This window comes from Ornithorhynchus anatinus, chromosome 1 (assembly GCF_004115215.2).
Source record: "Ornithorhynchus anatinus isolate Pmale09 chromosome 1, mOrnAna1.pri.v4, whole genome shotgun sequence".
Taxonomy (NCBI): Eukaryota; Metazoa; Chordata; class Mammalia; order Monotremata; family Ornithorhynchidae; genus Ornithorhynchus; species Ornithorhynchus anatinus.
Genome location: NC_041728.1, coordinates 21,287,762 through 21,309,701, shown reverse-complemented (window position 1 = coordinate 21,309,701; position 21,940 = coordinate 21,287,762). Strand labels below are relative to the sequence as shown.

General features: G+C 44.7%; 1 long non-coding RNA gene across 1 annotated transcript; it reads right to left on the bottom strand.

Moving 5' to 3' along the window:
* Positions 1-3,458: 3,458 nt before the first annotated feature.
* LOC114810074 lies at positions 3,459-21,789 on the bottom strand. The gene is made up of 2 exons (XR_003757804.1): positions 21,752-21,789; positions 3,459-3,732 (listed from the first exon to the last, which is right to left on the bottom strand). It is a non-coding gene; the product is annotated as an uncharacterized LOC114810074 (long non-coding RNA).
* Positions 21,790-21,940: the final 151 nt, after the last annotated feature.

Sequence of the window (21,940 nt, the reverse complement as noted above, 5' to 3'; positions counted from 1 at the left end):
GCTTAGAACAGTGCCTATGCTCTCCAACGCCTCCCAGTAAATGGTCCTTTCATATGATGGAGGTAAAGGGGTCTTGAAGTGCAGTTGGGCCATGGTAGGCACTGGTGGCTGGGGGTAGGGGGAGGCTGAGGAGCAGGAGAGGGGTGAGCGGAAGAGGGGGCAGCAGAAGGGGCCGAAGAATTGGAGTAGGGGAGTCAGGGGGGCTGGTGAGAGAGGCGGCCTTTCCCCCACCTTTCTGCGGCTTTTCCCCGAACTACCCAGAGTGAGTTCCTTCTTCTGGCCCTGAGAGGCAAGGTGCCGATTGGTCACAAAGTCCTATTCTGGTAATCAGCCTAAAGTCTTACTACAGTACTATTCCACCCCTTCTGTTTCCCAAACACCCTACATTCTCAACTATTTCACTGCTACCCTGTGGCTTTTAGAGTCCCTTCGGTCTGTGGCAGATAGTGCCATGAGAATTTTGGGATCTGTGCAGGGAAGATGATAAGGCTGACAAGAACAGATGGATGTAGAAGGGGATGAGGGGCGATGGGGTTGTAAGTTGGCTATTTCTGGAGAGAGGTGTTTAATACTGGCTTTCCAAAGCCTCAAGTGCTAAAACTTTATCGCATGCTGTGGGAGATATCCTTCATCAGTCTGCATTTCATGCTTTGCATCTGTAGGACCTGGCACCTACCTAGAGAGCACTCTTAAAGCTTCTAAAAGGCTGGGCCTTTCCCAGGAGCTGTTACCTGTGAATGATATTGTTACGTGTGATTGACAGCAAGAGTGGGAGTTAGATCGTCTGGGGGCCTGGGGCAGAGAGGCTCCTCATACTGTCACCGCTGCTGGTGGTGTGGCTGCAGCTCATCCCCCTGTGACTTCTGAGATCATCTGCTCCTCTAGACCGTAAGCCCTTTGTGGGCAGGGAATATGTCTACAAACTCTGTTATATTGTACTCTCCCAAGGGCTCAGTATAGCACACGGTAAACACCCAATTAATATGGTTGATGAGTGGATGAATTGATTGAGCGGCAGTTTCCCCTCAGCTTTCTCTCCTCTTGAATGTGGGTTATCAACAATTTGTTGCTGCCTCTAAGGTGTCCATGGCCCTTGCTCTATGTGTCTTTACAAACAAGGGAAAATAATTCAAACCAGGCTTTTGGAAAAATGCCTCTTCATAGGTTTCATGAGTTTTTTATGAATTGGAACAGTATATTTTCATATTTTGACATCTAGAACAGGAGTGGATGGGAGAAGGCAGTATTGAACATTGAGCTTGAACATGAGTATTGAACACGTGTGGTAGTTTGCCTTTAGTGTGCCAAATACAAGGTCTCAACTCACTTTAGCTAGCCACAGACAGAACCAGAACTAGATCTCAGGACTGTAGACTCTTTCACGGACAGGGTAGTCTTTGACTCATAACATTCATGGGTGCAGGAAGCAACGACTCCTTCATCAATGGTATTTATTAAGCACGTACTAGGTGCAGAGCACTGTACTAAGCACTTGGGAGGGGACAATATGACAGTTAACAGACATTCCCTGCCCATAGCACATGTGTATATATCTGTAATTTATTTGTTTAGGTATATTAAAGTCTGTCTTCCCCTCGACTGTGAGCTAGTTGTGGGCAGGGAATGTGTCTGTTTGTTGTTGTACTCTCCCAAGCGCTTAGTACAGTGCTTTGCACACCATAAGCGCTCAATAAATACGACTGAATGAACAAATGAATGCTTCTAGTCTAGAGGATGAGCTTACAGTCTAGAGTTTAGAGTCATTAGCATTATTTAGGCAGCCTGCCCAGGGTGTCTGGCCTCCTCTCTGTCTCAGAAAGTAGGGAGAGAACGAAAGTGGAGAAGGCAAGGGTTGCAAAACTGAGTAAATTGTCAATTTATGAATGAAAAGCAGAACTGAACAGTTCTGAAGCAGTCTTCTCTCAAGACAGATTTTCCTTATGAACACAGCAATTATGCTTCCGATCACCCCCACAGACAGGGAGCTTGGCAGCAGGGGGGAGGTAATTGCTTCATAAATCAATCAACCAATGGTATTCTCTGAGCACTGACTGTGTGCGGAACACTGTACTAATTCTTTGGGAGAGTCCTATAACTTAGTATAGGAGAGGCACCAAGATGGTTTCTTCTATTGTGAAAACACACCTACGGTCTTTTTCTGCCTTGCTTTTAATTAGACTAGATTAGGCTCTGAATTTGATTTTTGTTATCTTCTAAGTATTATTATAGAATGAAGAGGTAGCTTATTATTTTCCTAAACAAGATTTCCATTCTAGGGTGATAAATCAAGGGATGGTATGTATTTGATATTTTCTAAAGTGACTTTTTAAAAAAAACAAGTGTTTTTAAAAAAACCAAGTGTCTGTTTTTCATATACTGTGGGGATATTTGAAAAGTGTGTTTCGTTAACGTGTACAGGGCTGAAGAACTAAAGGAAGCAGCTTTTAGATCTCCGTCCCTTTGTTAGTGAAGATTCACATGAGACAACCTTTCCAAGATGAAGGTCCAGACAATAATGTTCCATTTGCTTTGCCCAGGGTGAGATTAAGGGGGTTGCTGACCAGGGACCGAGCCAGATTGAAGGCTCCTCAGAACTTGAAAGAGTAGGTAAGGGATTCGAGAGGGGGCTGGTTCTGAGATCAGTTCTTCCTTTTCTTCCATATCATGGCTCTGATTGATTCCGAGAGGCTCCTTGTTCGGAGCTGCACAGCGGAAGGCAAGGAGCTTCCCTGAGTTTCTTTGTTCGGTGCTTTGCCAGTTGGCTGAAATCTGTTTATTAGAATGCCTACCTGGAGCCCCCTGATGTGCAGGCCCAGAGCGCTGCACCCCTGCAGGATTAATCCGGCCCTGTCTTTGCAGGCCCCTCCTTACCCCCATAACCGTCTCTGGGGTAACTTTTTTTCCCTCTTGTGCTCCCCTGGGTTCAGCATGCTCAATCCAAGATGGGGTTGCCTGTGAGTCCTTTCAGCGATGGAATAAACACAAAAATGTGTTCTCATGGCTTCAGAAATCCGTAGAGTGCTGAAAACACCCTGGGGGCTCAAACCACAGTTTGTGGAGGGTACTTGATGGGAATGCAGTTTGCATCAGAGGCATTTGATTGGATTCCAGATGTGCCCGGGCACTCCTATCTGATCAGTGTTCACCTAGTTGAAGGGGTAGATTTGGAAGGCCATGGCGGAAGGCCATGGAGGCTAAAGCAGGCATCCTGTATCCTGCTTCTGCCCTTGCCAAGTTTTCTCGGCATTTTGGCGCTTCTGTTTTGAAAACAGAGACCGTAACTCTAGTCTCCTTCAACCCAAAAGGTGTGTTGTGACCATCAAATGTTGATGTAGCACTTGGAGCTCCCTCAATAAACCACTGTCCCTTGGTAAGGGAGGTGTTGTCGGAGTCGAGCTATCCCGAATATGTTTCCCTTACCGAACTATACAAATACCTGTTCCCGACTCTCGTACATCTGTCAGAAAGAAATCGCTCTGTTTTTATTTTCCTGGTCAGCCACTGGCAGATAGAGGAAAACAATTCCACTGAAGTCCTGAAATGTGGCCTCTTCTCTCCCCAGCCCTACCCCAAACCCTTTCTGCCTGATCCAAAGAGTCACGTTGTGGATGTTGGATGGAGCGAGGCAGCTGTCTTGCAGCAAGGCTGATGATTTGGACCCCTGGACACCCGCGGATGCTGCTCTGTCTGGGGCGTTGGGCCTCCTTTCTTGATCTTTCAGGTTCTGGCGACCTGGGTTCAAGGAGATGAGATTAATGTCAAAGACACTCCACACAATTTGCAAGTGTTTGAGAATATCAGTGGGTCTTTGGCTTTCTGTAGGAAGGAGCTCTGGAGCCACTCTGTCTGTAGTTGTTACCCATGGCAGGAGGATGGGTTCATTTGGGAGTCAGTGGGGAGAGAGAGAGAGAGAGAGGCTGAATTTCAAACAAAATTTATTCCACGTGGTGGATTGAATTATTTGATTATTTTGGATGCGGCAAATTGAACTTCCCTTTTCAGGAGGCCCCTTTCTTGAGGAATATGATTATTTAATGATAGTAGAGCTTCTCTATAGGGAGGAATTTGCTTATGCATTGCGCATGGCGAAACACCCAGGTTTCACCCACGAATGTCTCCCACTCAGGAGGAATCCATTTCTGCATTCCACGCCCCTGGCTTAGTGCCCTAACTTCCAGGCCCAAGAGAGTTCAGCGGGACAATCACCCATCCTATGGTTCCTCACTCGGGGCAGGCAGAGCGGGCATCCCACGCTCTGGGCACAGGTGACCCGCAGCCTGCTCCTGCAAGTTTCCATCCGCTCCCGAGGAGGTCAGAGGCCACAAAGTATATATTACCTGTGCCCCCAGGCCGTTCCAGCTTCCGGCCTCAATTTATCTGATCTCTGCCCTCCCCCCTCCTCCGTACCTAATTTGATTGGCATAGGGGCAAGGGACACCTTCTCTATTCCAGGCCTGGGCTGTCAATCTGGAGGTTTCGGTTACGGGGACCAGTGTCCCGACCGCGCTCCCGAGTTCCACTTTGTTGGCTCGGACAGTCACGTGGTAGAGTTTGACCTTGAGATGTTGGGTACCCCACTTCACCTTGAGACAGTGGGTCACAATAATAATAGCAATAATAAGTGTCGTACTTTGTAAGACTTACTGTGTGCTAAGCCCTGGGGTGGATGAAATACAATCACATGAGAGACAGTGTCTGTGCCCACGTGGGGCTTCTGGTCTAAGGGGGAAGGCGAACAGGTATCGAAACCCCATTTTACAGATGAGAAAACTGAGGCACAGAGACGTCAAATGACTCAAACAAGGTCACATAGCAGGCAAGGGGCGGATCGGGGATTAGATCTCAGTTCTCCTGACTCCCAGTCTTATGCTCTTTCCATTAGGCCACACTGCTGCCATCGCACCCGTGACGACACTGTGAATGACTGTGGCTGAGCTTCTTCCTCTCGTACCTCAGTGCCATGTCAGAACTTGAGGTTGGAGTTTGAGAATCTCCAAAGGACTCTTGCTTTTCAGCTGCCTCTAACACTGGGGAGATTTTTTTATAAAAAAAGTAATTACTACTCTTCTAACTAATCTTCATATTCACGTTTGAGGAGGGGAAGAAAGTGGTTAGCGGATATTCAGTGTACGAATCTCTTAGGCCAGGGTATGTTATGGGGATGGGGTCGTTTCTCACCGGTAAAATGGAAGAAATAGAATGTGATCCTTCCCTGCCTCTTAGGGACAAGTCGATTTTAGAAAACTGGAGCAAAATTTCTGACATTCTCTGAGTAATAAATACACTCAAGGCATCATTATTATGATTATGTTTATTTTTTAAAAGAATCCATTGATGACCTCTACTCAGAATGAAAATGTGTTTTTCTTCTCACTGAGTCATCATTCACTCATTCTGCCATACAAAGCTGTGTATAGTTGAAAGCAGGGCCAATAAATTAGTCAGTGTGCTGTTGAATACATTATTAAGAGACCCACTCGTGATTCCTGTCATTAAGGGAATATGAAATGCCAAATCATGAGGAATTAGTAATCAAACGTGCACATCTATAGAGTAGTATTACATTTTTTGTGTGCCCCCGCTTCCTTTGAGTTTGTAAAGATGTTGGAATCATATTCCAGAGTAAGATACACCCTACTGTGTGAGAAGAAAACTTGCTCCTGAACCTGCTGTGAAACATTATCCAGAAAGGATTAGTTTGAAAATTATAGACAGTGCCTATGTACGCCAAGATAACATCCCTGTGGACACTGACAGGGAAGGCTACCTATGGGTGTGTAGGTAGCAGAAAAACCCAACGTGGGATTCAGTCCAGGCCAGACCATATACACACAGAGAATGTCCTTTTCGTTGGATGGTCGTATTTCATTCATTCATTCAATAGTATTTATGGAGCGCGTCCTATGTGCAGTATTTGTTGTTTGCCACAGGTGGAACTGTTTTTGCTTCTGACCCTCCATCTCATAATTCTCTTGGAGCTTCTGCTGCCCAAAAGCCACTCCTTTCTTAATTAAAGAACACCACGCTGGTCTGTCATGGCAGTATTTCTCAGTTATCACTGGGATGTCATACTGTCTGAATGTCTCGAATGGTGTCTTGAAAATGCTTCCCCGACTCTTCCTTGTGGTTTGCCAGGTTACCCAAGTAGTTGCTGTATAATGATCCCACTGTCACCCATTCTCCTCCTCCGACCCACCCAGAAGTGGTGCTGAGTTCGGTCCTAGCTTCAGTGTCAGGAGTCGGACTTTGCTCCAGGACTTGGTAGTTCATGACTCTGTAATGCCACTTACTGTTGGTCATGCAGTTCATCACTTGTATTATCACCTCTGCTTGCGAGCCTCTGGAGTACCGTGCCTCCCTGACTTCTCCAATTATCAGCTAAAATGTGCATTTTGCCCTATTAGTAAACATTGGAGGCAGAGTCACTTCAGTGGCAAGACCCCAGGCCTGGGAGTCAGGAAACCTGGGTTCTAATCCCGGCTCCACCATTTACCTCCTGGGTAACTCTGGGCAAGTCACCTAACTTTTTGGTGCCTCAGTTTCCTTATCTGTAAAATAGAGATTTACTACCTGTTTTCCCTCTCTCCCCTAGACTGTGAGTCCCATGTGGGACAGGGACTGTATCTGATCTGATTGTATTGTATCCACCCCGGTGCTTAGTACAGAGCTTGGCATATAGTAAGCGCTTAACAAATACCATTTAAAAAAACAGTTCTATTTTTAAGGTTACTTTACCATCAACTGGTTGCTTTTTACACAGTGTACCTAGTACAGGGTTAATTTAATCATCCCCGCTTCCTGGCCTAGGAGAACAGCATCCAAAGGTTTTGTGACTTGTTTGCAGTCATACAGTTCGTTGTGACTAAGCTGAAATTTCAACTTCTCGTGAGTTCTATTTTCTGGGTAGGTTCCTTCTCCTCTGTCAAATCTGCCTCACATACAGCCCGAGTGATTTCCACTTTAAGGAGGAAAGAAATCATTAGAGAGTGAACGATGTAAGTGCTCATCAGATGATAGCTTGGATTCAAGCAATGCAATTTTCCTTTCACCTGACAGATTCAGAGTTGACCAGAAAGATGGTGTTAGCTTCAACCTACTTTGTTGTCTCCTTTTACAATCCAGGCAGTCTTTCTGACCCCTCATAAGTAGCAAGGTGAAAGCAAAGTTGATCTTTATCTCTGTCCCTTATAATCCAATCATAATGTCCTGCTCAGATACTTTTTTTTATCATCAGTGTTTAATAAGTGCCCGTTGAAGCAAATCATAGCATTAAGCCTGGTGGTCAAATTCAGAAGAATGACAGTTTCCAACAGGTGCTTCTAGACTAATTGGTATAGCAAAAATCACTGTTTTTTAAAATTAAGGCCTGAATATAAATACTGCAGAGTGATTAATTAGTTGTCCAAGGTCATTCAGCTAGGCAGAGACAGAATTGCGTTCACCTAGGACTATACAGTGACTCTCTTCTATTATATTGGTCTGTTCATAGTGAAAATAGGCATTGTTACTTCCTCTCTGTTAGGTCATGCATCTGTTATCATGAAACATCAAAAGTGAGAGAACAATAGCCTGGGCCTAGGCAACCAGTGGCCGATTGCTCATCCAAAAGTTGGATAGTGCAGAAGTCTTTTTAAAAATTTAAATTTTAAAAATCGATCCAACTACAAATGGCACAGACATAGGTATCTGGGAGGGTAATGTGACCGGATGGCAGGGAAAGTTCGTTCTGATCGTCATCAACCCAATGACTAAACTGATGAAACCAGAAATGGAATCAAACACAGCTTGAGCCCTAGACTGAAGCCAGCCTCAAGGCTATCCACTACTTTGAGTGCCACTTGGCAAGAAGAAACTCTTTCAAGATGCTAGCTGCAAATACACACTTCAGTTGACTTGGAGTTGGGGGAGAAAGAGTTTAAGAATTTCACATTTTTTTTCAGGAAGGAGGCATCTCAGTAGCAATCCAAAGCATTGCCACTGCTTGAAACGTACTTTTTTAACTTTGCAGTCTTAATTTTTCTAAACTCAGTTTTTCAGACTATAGAAGTAATGTGGCTTAGTGCATGGGCTTGGGAGTCAGAAGGACCTGGGTTCTAATTCTGGCTCTGCCACATGTCTGCTGTGTGACCTTGGGCAAGTCACTTCTCTGGGCCTCAGTTACCTCATCTGTAAAATGGGGATTAGTGTGAGCCCCATGTGGGACAGGGACTGTGTCCAACCTGATTAACTTGTAACTACCCCAGCACTTAGAACAGTGCTTGGCATATAGTGAGGTACTTAGCAAGTACCATTATTACTGCTATTATTAGAAGCGACAGATCATGACTGAGGCCTGAGTTCCTCAGGAAGAGAGGATTTCCAGGGGCTGGTCTTTTACCTAATTATTCAAGGCCAGAAAACATTCGAGTCAGTTTCTAGAAAAGGTTCAGAGAGGAGCAGCCGTGGGGTGAGAGGCCAAAAGGATTGGAGAGAGACAAAGGCTGAGAGGGGACACGATTGAATTTTTCGGGACCGTGAAGAGTGTGGCCAATGGGAAAACAGGTTGTTGTGCACCAAATCCCGAGGCCCCGGGGCTAGAAGGCGCCCGCTGGAGCTCGAAGACGATAGGTTCACAGGAAAACCTTTTTCGCCCAACAGGTGGTAAGCAGATGGGATTCATTCCACAGGAAGCTGTGTGGGCAGCAAACATGGCTCTATCTAGAAGGGATCGAATCCATTTATGGCGAGGGCATGTGTGGAGGCAGGAGCATGTGGGTGAGGAGGAGGCAAAATGCTAGTGGGGGCTCCTTTAATGAGCCTTGTTTTCTTGTTGGCGCCCTCACAGCGTGGTGGTCCCTGGTGCAGCATGCACATCGCTAGCTACTAGCATGTAATAGTTCAAATATGCTTAATGCCTGCTTCGATAAGACTGGATAAATAATATATTTTATTAGCAAAAAAAGAACTATGTAGAGTTGCACCTAGAGAGTTGAGGTGTGGGTTGTTGGTGAGTTATGATCCACACATCTTAGTTCTTTCCTTTTCCTTTGCCAGGGCATCCTAGATCGAAATATTTCAACTGTAGTGAGGGTTTGGATTCCAGTCCACATGGGGGACTCATCACGATAAATAAAGCCGTGACCAAAATATTACAAGGAGAGGGTTCACTGCTCCAGGACCCGGAGGGCATGTTGGTTGGCAAAAAATTTAGAAGTCACATCCCTCCTGCTGCTTACTCGCCTTTGAGACCCCAGCCTCATTTTTAGTCCAAGGGCCGGGGACTTGCTGATAGATCATTTTTGTCAGAAACTTAGCAGACAAGGCATGGGGCCACGGGGCTTCCTTGTTGGCACAGTGATGTCTGAAGGTGGGGCAATCTGCCCAAACCTCCTGCCACCAGCCTGTTGGGCCCCAGCAACACAGGTCTACACAGAGGGCATCCAGAGGACAGTGAATTGGTGGATTTAGTGATGACTGGATGGTAAACCCTGACTTGCTCCCTGACAATCAGAGATATGCAGACAATGGAGTTTTGGGGGAGTGTTCAGAAGCAGAGGACACGTGTCTGCAGACAGACCCAAATAACTTCTAGCTGTCTCATTAGAAGATCATTTTTCTACAGAACCATTCAGTCCGTGTTTCCCCACTCCTCCAGGACTTCCAGTGGTTGCCTATCCAACTCTTACCATTGATTTTAAAGCACTCAATCACCTTGCCCCCTCCTACCTTATTATCTGATTTCCACTACAGCCCATCCTGCACACCTGGCTCCTCTAATGCCAACCTACTCACGGTACCTCATCACGTCTTAACTCACCTCTGCCCCCACCCCCCCCACATCCTGCCTCTGGCTTGGAAATCCCTCCCCCTTCATATCCAACAGGTGATCACTCTCCCCACCTTCAAAGTCTTATTAAAAGCACATCTCTTCCAAGAGGTTTTCCCTGACTAAGCCCTCATTTCCTCTTCTCCCACTCATTTCTATTCTTCCTTTTACTTGGACTGCATCTTTTATTCACTGCCTCCCCCCCCCCCCCAGCCCCACAACACTTGTAATAATCATGGTATTTGTTAAGCGCTTACTATGTGCCAAGCACTGTTCTAAGCACTGGGGTAGATACAAGGTAAGCAGGTTGTCCCACGTGAGGCTCACATTCAACCTCCATTTTATAGATGAGGTAACTAAGGCAGAGAGAAGTGAAGTGACTTGCCCAACATCACACAGCAGACAACTGGGGTAGGTGGGATGTACATATTTGTAATTTATCAATTAATCAGTGTGTATCTGTTGAGTGCTTAGTCTGTGCAGAGCACTGTAATAAGCACTTGGGAGAATACAATACAGCAGAGTCAGTAGCCATTCCCTGCCCACAATGAGCTTACAGTCTAGAGGGGGAGACAGACATTTATTTAATAAGTAAATTTTGGATATGTATATCAGTGCTGTGGGGTTGAGAGGGGTGATTGAAGGGTGCAGATCCAACTGCAAGGGTGACGCAGAAGGGAATGGGAGAAGAGGAAAGTCATTGTCGGCAGGGAACTTGACGCTTCATTTTCTACTTCCCACATGCTTAGTACAATGCATGGTACCCAGTGGATGCTCAGTAAATATTACTATTACTCCTCTTACTTTTACTACAACTACTATACCTTGAGGAGGAAGAAGGGGTCAGGACTGCTAAGCCCCAGATGGACAGGCTATGGTGACCCCCTACTTCACTGTCCCCAACTCTGAATTCACAAATCTGGTATTTGCACACACCGTTACTAAAGAAAACTGTGGTGTTCAGGTACTGCGTGGGGAAAATAAAAAATTTTGCTGATTACCTGTAAGCCAACCCCAGAAAAGCAACACTGCATCTCCTTCAAATCAGACCAACGTGATGCTCGTATAAGTACCATGGTCCTGGAGAGAGACTAGGTGGGAACCCGACTGCCCTGTCATATTGTAGTGGCCTATAACTGATAAGCTTTCCAATCGTGGATCAGAAGATTGAGGGTTTGAGTCCCTAGTAGTTGAAATTTACCTAGACCGTGAGCCCCATGTGGGACAGAGATTGGGTCCAAATTTATAATTTTGCACCCACCCCAGTGCTTAGAACAGTGCTTGGCACATAATAAGTGCTTACCAGATACCAGTGTCATTACTACTAATAATGCTAATAACAATGCTATTAATAATAATTAGAGATAAGCGTCGCACTCTCAGCTCCACAACTAAAATTCAAGATACTAAAGATTCCGTAAACTTGGAGAGAACCTAAGGGAAACCATGGATGTGAATGAAGCAGTGTGGCTCAGTGGAAAGAGCACAGGCTTAGGAGTCAGAGGTCATGGGTTCTAATCCTGGCTCCACCACCTGTCAGCTGTGTGACTTTGGGCAAGTTACTTGTCTTCTCGGTGCCTCAGGTACCTCATCTGTAAAAGGGGGATTAAGACTGTGAGCCTTACGTGGGGCAACCTGATTACCCTGTATCTGCCCCAGTGCTTAGAACAGTGCTTGGCACATAGTAAGCGCTTAACAAATACCAACATTAATTAATTAATGAAGTGTTGGAAATATGGCCTGAGAGGAAAGCTGAAAGGAATTAGAGCAATTTTGTCTTGGAGGGGAGAGAGAGGGCGCGCTGAGTGGTAGCCTAATAACCAACTTTAAGTAATCTCAATGGAGAGTTTGGCCCTGGGTTGATAATATGAATGACGCATTGGAAAGTGAAAGAAGCAGACCAGGAAAGGTTATTTTCCAGAGGATGATTTCCTTCTCTAGAAAGGACAGAACAAACAGAAATGGCTTCTGATGTGGCAGAATAGGTTAAGCGAAAATCCAGTTGATCTGGGAGCTTCCTCTTAGCACCCCTTTAGCTGTGTAGTTTAAAGATGGTTAAATTTTCATTCCCCTTTCAACAATGATAACCCCCAACTAGGACATTGTAGCTCTCCCGGAACTATTACTTCTTTAGATGGCACTAATTCCATATCTGCTTAGAACACTTTGTTCCTTACAAGGCTTCTAGGAGTACAATTTGATTTTATTTGTGCTGTTTTCTTGGTCACTTGTAATTACATCCTGTCACTTAATATGTCAGTCTGTTCAGCGTCACGGAGTTGAAAGCACCTGTTAACATTTTATCTCTTATTGAAATCAAATGGAAAATTTGGGACACTGCATTTCTACCTTTAGAATGTGTCACAAGGGTAAACAAGATGTGGGAAGGATGTAATCAGTGTGTTTGGGATCGATTAAAGGGGAAAGAAAAAGGATAATTTTTGAGAGAAAAGGATTCTAAGAAGGTACATCTTACTGTGTCTCAGCAATGTGGAAGGGAAGCATGGTGAGCTGGGATGATATTTATGAACTACTTATAGACCCCTAAGAAGGGATTTGTTGGAAGGAGGTAGGTACCCAAACCCTCTCCCCATCACCCTGGCCAGGCAGCTGGGTATCTCCCTCCGTGAAGCCCCGCTGTCAGGATTATGCAGCCACATCATTCAGTTTCTGAAGGAGAGCATCACAGGCAGGTCCTGAAAGACAGCACGGTCCTCTGAGGAACAGTACTTTGGGTTTCTTTTTCACCTCCGACTTGCTGTTTGGCCTTCAACAGCTCTCTTAGCCTCCCCCGCCTCAGTCTTCCTAGCTGTAGAATGGAGATCAAATCATCTGTAAAATGGGGATGAAGACTGTGAGACCCATGTGGGTCATAGACTGTGTCCAACCTTATTATCAAGCTCTTAGTACAGTGCTCTGCACAAAGTAAGTGCTCAAAAAATACAGTTGAATTGAATGAATTGTCTTGTATCTGTCCCAGTAGTAAATGCACATAGTAAATGCATAACATATATCATTAAAAAGAAAAAAAACCTCACGGGATGGGCTAGGTTAATTAAATGACAAGACAGATTTTCCCAGTTCCCAGTTTACTCCCTAAGGCCAGCTCAGCCTTCTGCTGGAGCATCAATTCCACATGAGCCAGGAGGCATCAGGTAAGTCTATGCCGCAGTAATGAGCTCAATGAAGTCCAGTTGCCTGGAAGAGTTCAAGTGCACAACTTTTAGCCAGAGAAGTCACTCAGTCCTTAGGAAGAAATGGGCTTAGCACTCTTGATGCCTTCTGAGTCTCTTGGAGCTGAATTCTGGCCATTTTGTGATTGGGGAGTATTTTGCTTTTTCAAATAAGAATTCACCTTCACAACTCTTCTCTTGTTTCTCTATCTCTCACACTCGCGGTCAAGTCCTCACTCTACCTCTCCTAACTGGGCCCCCAGGTCAGAGGTTTCCATCAATCAGTCAGTCGTATTTATTGGGAGCTTACTGTGGAAAGAGCACTCTACTAAGCGCTTGGGAGAGTACAGTATAAAAATAAACAGAAGGTACGTGGTCCATATCAACGTGGAGCTTCCAGTAATCACTTAATGGATTCATGACAGAAAAGGGATGTTACGGGTAAAGTTAGGGGTGTTGGATGGCGGATCTCTAAACATTAAGATGGGGGTCGAGGAGGCAACCGTCAGATGATTTCTCTAAGCCTCCAGGGTCACTGCTGAAGACAGAGTACTGGGGCGGATTTATTCTTGGCTTAATCCGGTAGAGACATTACTTCTAACTTTTCATTTAGTTACATGGCTTATGCCTGTGATACCTCTGGGCTGTAAATTCATTGTGGACAGGGAATGTGTCTGCTACCTCTGTTGTACTGAACTCTCCCAAGCGCTTAGTATAGTGCTCTGAACATAGTAAGCACTCAATAAATACCATTGATTGATTGATAGCTTGTAACTTCCCTGGGTACAAACTATCACAGACATAAACCTCATAACTTAAAAGTTAGTATCATCTATAACTTAAAAGTTAGTATCATCTATACACCAGAGAAGGGCTTCATTTCCTTCACCCCCTTGCCTTTGGGCATGACTCCCTCTTAAATGTTCCTGACAGCTGAGGAGGGCCTGTTTCCTACACCTCCTGAAAAGCGAATCCTTCCACCTTCTTAGCAACTCATTCCATGTCTAACAACCCTTTCTGACAGGAAATATTTCTGTATGTTGACCCTAAATCCTTTATGTGGCTTTTCAGGGTGATGAGCTGTGAGGAAAGTGCTCTCTGTGGGGTTGAAGGAACACAATGAGGTGATGGGGGCCCCGTTTGGGACTCAGTCTGTTTGCTGATGTGCTTTCAGTAAGCCGCAGGTGTGTTAATCCAAAAAAGGAAGTCTTTCCTCCCCGGGTCTGATGGGTTCGCACCTATCATCACACCATCATTCTTGTCAGCAGCGATCTAGGAGAAAGTAACAATATTGTGGAAAAGGGCCTGTGTAAATTCTAGCCATGAGCCAGGCAACTAGCTTTATAAATTCAAGGAGGAATTTTCCAAAGCCCAACATATTTTAAAGTAAAAATCTGCAATTCAACTTGACTGCTCAATGAACAGCTTCATGTGGGCAGGGAATGTGTCTGTTATATTGGTATACTGCACTCTCCCAAAGTGCTTAAAGTGCTCTGCACACAGTTAAGCGTCCAGTAAATACAATAGACTGACTGACATTGTTTTTTTGAACCAGTTTATTTTGAAAATAGTTTTCTTTGCAAAAGTGATGTTCCCCTCCCAAGTCCTTTTGTTTCATCTCTGACCACAGATTATGGCTCTTGTGGGGCAGGTACGTTGCCAAAAATTTTCCACCTATCTGCAAGGTTGTTACACTGTTATTTTTAATCCAAGTTATTGTGGTTAATGCATCTATTGGGACTCACTTCACAGATGCTTTTATGAGATAATTTTGTATTAAACTCTTTAGACTATTTTTCTCTGTCTATAATATGTAATATTATGCAGTACAAAATTATCAAGAGAACTTTTAAGGCTTTTCCATAAAAGTAACAACTACTGCTAAATTGAATTGGCACATTTAAATAAAATGTATTTGATTTTTAGTATTGAAGTCATTGTCTTCTTCACTGAATTATTTTAGCTTTAGCTTTCAATTTGCTTCTGCAGCAACAACAAAAAATATATCTATAAATGGTACTTTAAGCTTTCTTGTTGCCCTGGCAGTCTCTCACTTGCAGCTACCTCTAACTGGCTTCCACTGGGACTGGTATAAGAAAGCCGATTTGAAACCATTTTGGTGTCCCTGAACTCCTGTTGGAATTTTGTTGCAAACCTCACTCGGATCAGAATTCCCTTTATAGAAGAACGGTAGGCTCCCAAGTGGCCATGGAGACCGCAGGGACAGCCTGCGGTGAAGAGATTCGCAAACCTGGGGATTTGGTTATAGGGAAGAGAAGGAATGAGCCACAGAGTGCCAGTTCCATTCCCAATGCTATGGGCAGACAATTGCCCCACAATATTCAGTTTTCTGAGCTTGAACAGATTTCCACTGAGCCTCTGTCACCCCGAGCCCTGAAGCTGGATGTCAGAGAGTGGTATTGGCCTCGTTCTCTGGGCCAGGAGACCCCTGTGTTCTTTTAAGAAAACTGACCACTCCTGTGCACCAAAGGGCTCTGGGACAGTAGTCCCTCCCCCCCACCCCCCCACCTTGCCGTAAAGATGATTTGTCCCTTCGCCCATGTATTAGGGAGATTTAACTCAGAAAAGGGAGTCGGAGACAGGGAAGCAAATGGCTAGTTTAAATAAGGTATAGGAAGACCAGTGACTCAGCCTGACTGTAACTGTGCAAAATGCCTGACACCTGATGCCAGTGGTGCCTGCCCACCTGCTCACTTAATGGACCTGGGAGTCATTCAGCAGGTATGACTAACAGGCCTGCAGGCTGCTGAAAACACACAGGGCAAACTCAGGCCTGACAATGGATAACAGGGACAAACCCAGTTTTGTGTAGAAGCAAATCTGAGCCCACCTGCTTAGCTGGGCCCCAGCCACCCAGTGCTTCTAACATTTGCATTTGGGCTCCACGGCCCTTGACCAATGATGAAACTCATGTGGGAACCCAAAACCCGGCTACCTTAAAAGTTTACCTTTTGTCCTGCCGAATATCCAGTGTGCTTCTGATGCCGGTTAAGGGACCCCAGACTTGACATTAGAGCCTGCCGGTCTTTTTCACCTGACTTAGCTCAGTGGGGGAATGTCATGACAGATCCTTGACCCTTTTGGCCACCTTGGACTTTATTCCCTCCTTTCTCTCTCTCCCTTCCCCTTTCCTCATTATCTTTCCTCTCCGCCCTCTCTCCCAAAAGACAGGCTTGGGCCCAGTCTGGGTTGCCATTCCAAGTCATTGGATTGCCTGTGGCTTCCCCAGCCTGGGACGTACTACCTTGCAGTTCCTGTGCCCTAAAGGAGAGAACCCTAGTGACCAGGGAGGAGGAAGCCTAGCCAGAAAGGCAGGCAGCCGTGGAGAGTGGCCTGGGTGAAGGACAGTGGGTGCATCTCACCCTGAGGGAGACCCAGTGGATCTAGTAGTTAGGGATAAAATCCTGTGCCCAATTCCACAAGCTGTTTAACAGAGGCCCTTATTGAAGTCCCTTATTGAGGCCCCACCACCCCCATGGGTCCACGGAGACGTGAGAGCAGGTTAAGACCTATAGTTACTTAAAATCACAAGGTTGTCCCAGCGATCGGATAGATACATTTTTATCCATCTGTGACCTTCAACCCCCAACATAATACTTGTATACTTAGTACAAATGGTTCCTTCTCATGAATGGTTTATATGGGTCTCAAAACGAGAAAATTTCCCAGCCCTTTGTACTGTTCAAGGCTAGATCTGGGGTTACTGTTTACACTGGGCGGCTTCATCCGCCTCTCCACGGCTTAACTTTTAGATTAAAAACTTTAAATACAAAGTTGTTGAAGGCTTCCCGTGGAGTATTATAAGTATGAATGGCAAGCACTTAGTGCCTCTCATGAGATGAACGGATGTAGGCACGAAAGCCTAAGGAACACAATGTCGAGAATGAAAGAGCCTTGCTCACCCCCACGTATATCTGAAGAGATGCCTTTGCTTGCTGATTACCTAGCTGGGGGTCACCTTTTGAAACAGAGTGAAAGACCTTTATCTTACAATCAACGTTTCCCAAAATCGCTTGCTGATGCAAGGAATGAAAAGAAATGGATTGTAACTACCTGAATCCAATGCGCCTTATTGTCTCGAGTGGCAGGAGGAAGGTCAGGCACCCAAATTCTTTTGTAAAATGAGTTTCCAGAGCAACACTTACAGGTGTACACAAATGGCGCTAATTGAAGGCGTGTAGATGGGTCAGGCAGAAGTTCTCCAAGGGGTGAATCTGAGTTGGCATGCTGAAAAAAGCTTATACAGTGCTCCTTATTTTCCATTTTAATCTAGAAATGAAAGCTGTTGGCGTCTGTATGACTCAGAGCACCATCATAAGCGGCTAAGTTCCATAACCATGTTGTTTCACCCTGAAAAAACACATTGGAGCATGACCCAATGGAAAGAGCAGCAGCATGGCCTAGTGGATAAAACATGGACCTGGGTTCTAATCCAGCCTCCGCCTTCTGTCTGCTATGTGACCTTGAGAAAGTCACAAGTCATTTAGCTTCTCTGTGCCTCAGTTTCCTCAGGTATAAAATGTTGATTAAAACTGTGAGTCCCATGATGGACGTGGACTCTGTCTCCAACCTGATTTTCTGGTATCTACCCCAGCACTTAATACAGTGCCTGGCACATTGTAAATGCTTAAAAACTAGAAAAAGGATTCTGCTGATTTCATATCTACATTACTACTACTGAAATACTGAGAACAGATTTGTGATTTCCATTTATTTTTGTGAGTATAGAATGAGAGCAGTTTCTAATTTGCAAATTCAGAATCCCTTCAGCAGGAATGAACTCTTTCCAGTGGGTTCTTTCCCATTGAGGCACTGAGCTGTTTCGGCAATGGTGGATCTTGGAATAAACAAGACCAAGGGATCTGGGAATGGGCCAGGAGAAGGGAAGAACTCCCTTAAGACCCGCTGGAATCTGATAGGACAGGGAGGAGGCCGGGACACAGGTGGAGAAGCCTTCAGGCTTCAGCATGCACCAGTTGTCGAGAGCTCATACTTCCCAGTGCTTACTCTAGTTCTCACTGTTTAAACCCTGGGAGCAATTAGTGTAAGATGAGCGGAGAGGACACCGAAGACCATGCATCGGTAAGATGTCAGACAAATTGGAGCCCCCAACTGCTTCAGAGACATAAAGACAAAGCTGAGAACTTGATTTGGATTTGACTGGGGAGGTGGGGCTGACAGACAGCACAAGAAACAGGTGATCATATTTTCCAAGGTATCTTCTAGCCCGGTCTTCTAGCCAGAGTGGTAGAGTAGAAAGAGCACAGGCCTGGGAGTCAGAGGGCCTGGGTTCTAATCCCGGATCCACCACTTGCCTGTTAGGTGACCTTGGGCAAGTCACTTAACTTCTCTGCATTTCAGTTTCCTCATTTGCTAAATGGGGGATTCAATACCTGTTCTCCCTCTTAGACTGTGGGACCTGATCATCTTGCATCTACCCCAGCCTTCAGTATAGTACTTGATACATTGTATTCGCTTAACAATGCCACAACTTGAAGGACGGCAACACTTCAGCCCTCCTTGACAACTGAGTTTACAGTGATGATGCTGATGATGGAGATTCTCTCACAGACTAAAGATGAGCCTCAGTTTAATCACAAAGAGATTTGGGACCTAGAATCTGCTTGAAAGAATTGATTATAGAGTTAGTGGTTTCTAGCATTCTCTTCCTTCCCAGTCAAACTCTGCCTGGGTAAAATGGGTGCAATAAGCACCAACAGTACCCTAATTTTACACTTTTCAGTCAAGAATAAGATTCCCAGTCTCCAGTGATTTTATTATTCTCAATTTAAAAATTCTCCCTTTTAGTTTATCTAAATCCCTTATGCTCACAGGTTACAGCAATTTCCAGGTTTATCCTTAGAAGAAACGTAGAAGAGTTGGCCTGTGGCCTCTGTAGCATTGAAGGTTGTTTTACGCAATCGTATCTGTCAATAAAGCACCGGTCGTAAGTGTACGGTGTTTAAGCTGTGACGACGCAATCATTCCAGGCATTTCTAAAGCACTATTTGGTACATTTTTTTATACCATTTGTTTTGTTTTTTGTTCTTTTTGGTATTTGTTACTATGTGCCAGGCACTGTACTAAATGCTGGGGTAGATACAAATCGATTAGGTTGGACATAGTCACTGTCCCACATAGGGCTCACAGCCTTAATCCCAATTTTATAAATGAGGTAATTCAGGCACAGTGAAATCAAGTGCCCTGCCCAAGGTCACATAGCAGACATGTGGCAGAGCCGGGATTAGAACACAGGTCCTTCTGACCATCAAGACCTTGTTTTATCCACTAGGCCATGCTGCTTCTCATTAAGCCAAGAAATAGGAGGAGTAAGTGCTTCACTGTTGGCATCTGCTCATAAAAACATACCTGTTTCTTCCACCGATTTGTTGTTTCAGACTATTTTTGCTTTAAACTTTGTTGAATAGTACCAGCGTGGCCTAGTGGACAGAGTGCAGACCTGGGAGTCAGAAGACTGTTTTTCATCCCAGGCCTCCCACTTGACTGCTGGGTACCCTAGGGCGAATTACTTAACTTTCCTGAGTCTCAGTTTTCTCTTCTATAAAATAAGGAGAATATCTCTTCTCTCACCTACTTAGACTGTAAGCTCCATGTGGGACAGGGACTGTGTCCAATCCGATCATCTTGGATCTACTCCAGCACTTAGAACGGTGCTTGGCACAGAATAAACACTGAACAAATGCCACACATTATAATTATGCTTATTTTTCATCAGAATGACAATCAAAACTGGGTATTTTATTAAAATCAATGAAAAATGATTTGCTTTGTCAAATCCACTTCAGATTAGAACACATGCATTCCCCCAGTTCAATATTTAAGTGGTCAATTTTACAAATTTACCAAACTCTTCACTCTGATTCCATTTCAGTTCAGTAAACTCCATTAGTGTTGGCCTTTTGAGAGGCAGTAGACCCACTGTTTATACTTCACTTTGGAGACATTCCAATCACTTCTGTTTGACTAACTTTGGGTGATATATGTGAATCAGAAACCAAGTGCCTCACTCAGTTTGGGAAAAGCACACCACAGTGGGCAGCTGCAGGGGATCATCAGAGTCACAAAATCACAAATCTGTGCTAAGCATTCAGGACAGCTATGGTTGAGGACAGACTATTTTGAAATGTTAAATTGACTGTTCGATTGCTAAAGTAGGAAGAGGGCCTGGAAGATAAAGTGAGCAGTTTTAAGTTTATTTGGTTAGATACATTCTAAGCCCCCTACTGCCATTTGGACACGGTTTGAAATTTTTATTTTTCACTGAAATGTGATGTAGTATTAATTAATAGTAGTAGCAGTATTTAGCACCTATTGCGTATAAAGTGGCTAGAGAAGCAGCATGTCTCAGTGGATAGACTACAGGCCTGGAAGTCGGAAGGTCATGGGTTCTAAATCCTGGCACTGCTTTGTCTGCTGTGTGACCTTGGGCAAGACACTTAACTTTCACTCCTTCATATTTATTGAGCACTCACTGTGTGCAGAACACTGAACTAAGCACTTGGGAGAGCACAATATAACAATAAACGGACACATTCCCTGCCCACAACGAGCTTACAGTCTGTGCCTCAGTTACTTCATCTGTAAAATGGAGATTGAGACACTTGAAGCCCACGTGGGAGAGGGATTGTGTCCAACCCCATTTGCTTGTATCCACAGCAGTGCTTAGTACAGTGTCTGGCAAGTGTTTAACAGATACCGTAATAATTCTTATTGTTACTAAGTGTTGACAGAAAAATTTGAGAATTCGACATTTGACCCTCGCCTCTAAGTATAAACCGGGAGAGGAGACGGGGCCAGGTTGGAGAATGGGTAGGTGATTCTTTGATCCGACTGATGCTGCTTCCACTCTTCCTCATATCCGTCCTTTTCCTTCTACTCTGCCACTAGGATCCATTTGTCAACACTTCTGGTTTAATTACTCTTAACAGCCTCTTTGCCGGTGATTCCCTTCAAGTCGATCCTAACTTCAAGCTACCAGTATCATCTTAAAATGCTGCTTGGACTGAATTCTTCCCCTCCTCAAAATCCCTAATGGTTATCCATTTCTTCTTGTGTGAGTCAAAACTCACCTGTGCTGGGCAGCAGTGGCATGGGAGAGAGTCGAGAGTGGAGATTCAAGTTTACTATGCAGAAGGAGGCAGTGGTAAACCACTTCTGGATTTTTACCAAGAAAACTCTATGGATATACTACCAGAACATTTGTAGATGGAGGTGGGGTGTGGTGGGAGAGATGTGTCCATGGCATCGCTATAGGTCGGAGACGACTCGGCATAGGACAGTGCTCTAGCACTTATTACAGTGCTCTGCACATAGTAAGCGCTCAATAAATACGATTGAATAAGACAAAAAAAAGACTAACCACGGGTTTCAAGACTTTTCACCAGCTAGCTCCCTCTATTGTGTCTTTTTTCTCCTCTTTGTGTTTGCTAATATTTAATTGCTTATTTTTAACTTGCCTATTGGACAGTTTTGCACCCACTGCCCCATTAGACTGTAAATTCTATGAGGCTAGGAACCTTGTATTTCTACTGTTAGTATAATGTTCTATAAGGTGGATTCTCACTGAAGCCTGCTGAAGATGATAGGGGTGGTGATTAGTCATAATGGGGCTAAACTGGGCAAAATTTCTAGTACTTGGAAGACAGGAATACAATTAAAGTAACAAATTAGTAAATTGACCCTACAATGTTAGTGTGCGTGTGTGTGTGTTTAAACATGTGAAACTCCTTACCCTTGGCTTTTAGAGAAGCAGCGTGGCTCAGTGGAAGGAGCCTGGGCTTTGGAGTCAGAGGTCATGGATTCAAATCTCGGCTCCGCCACTTGTCAGCTGTGTGACTGTAGGCAAGTCACTTCACTTCTCTGGGCCTCAGTTCCCTCATCTGTAAAATGGGGATTAAGACTGTGAGCCTCACATGGGACA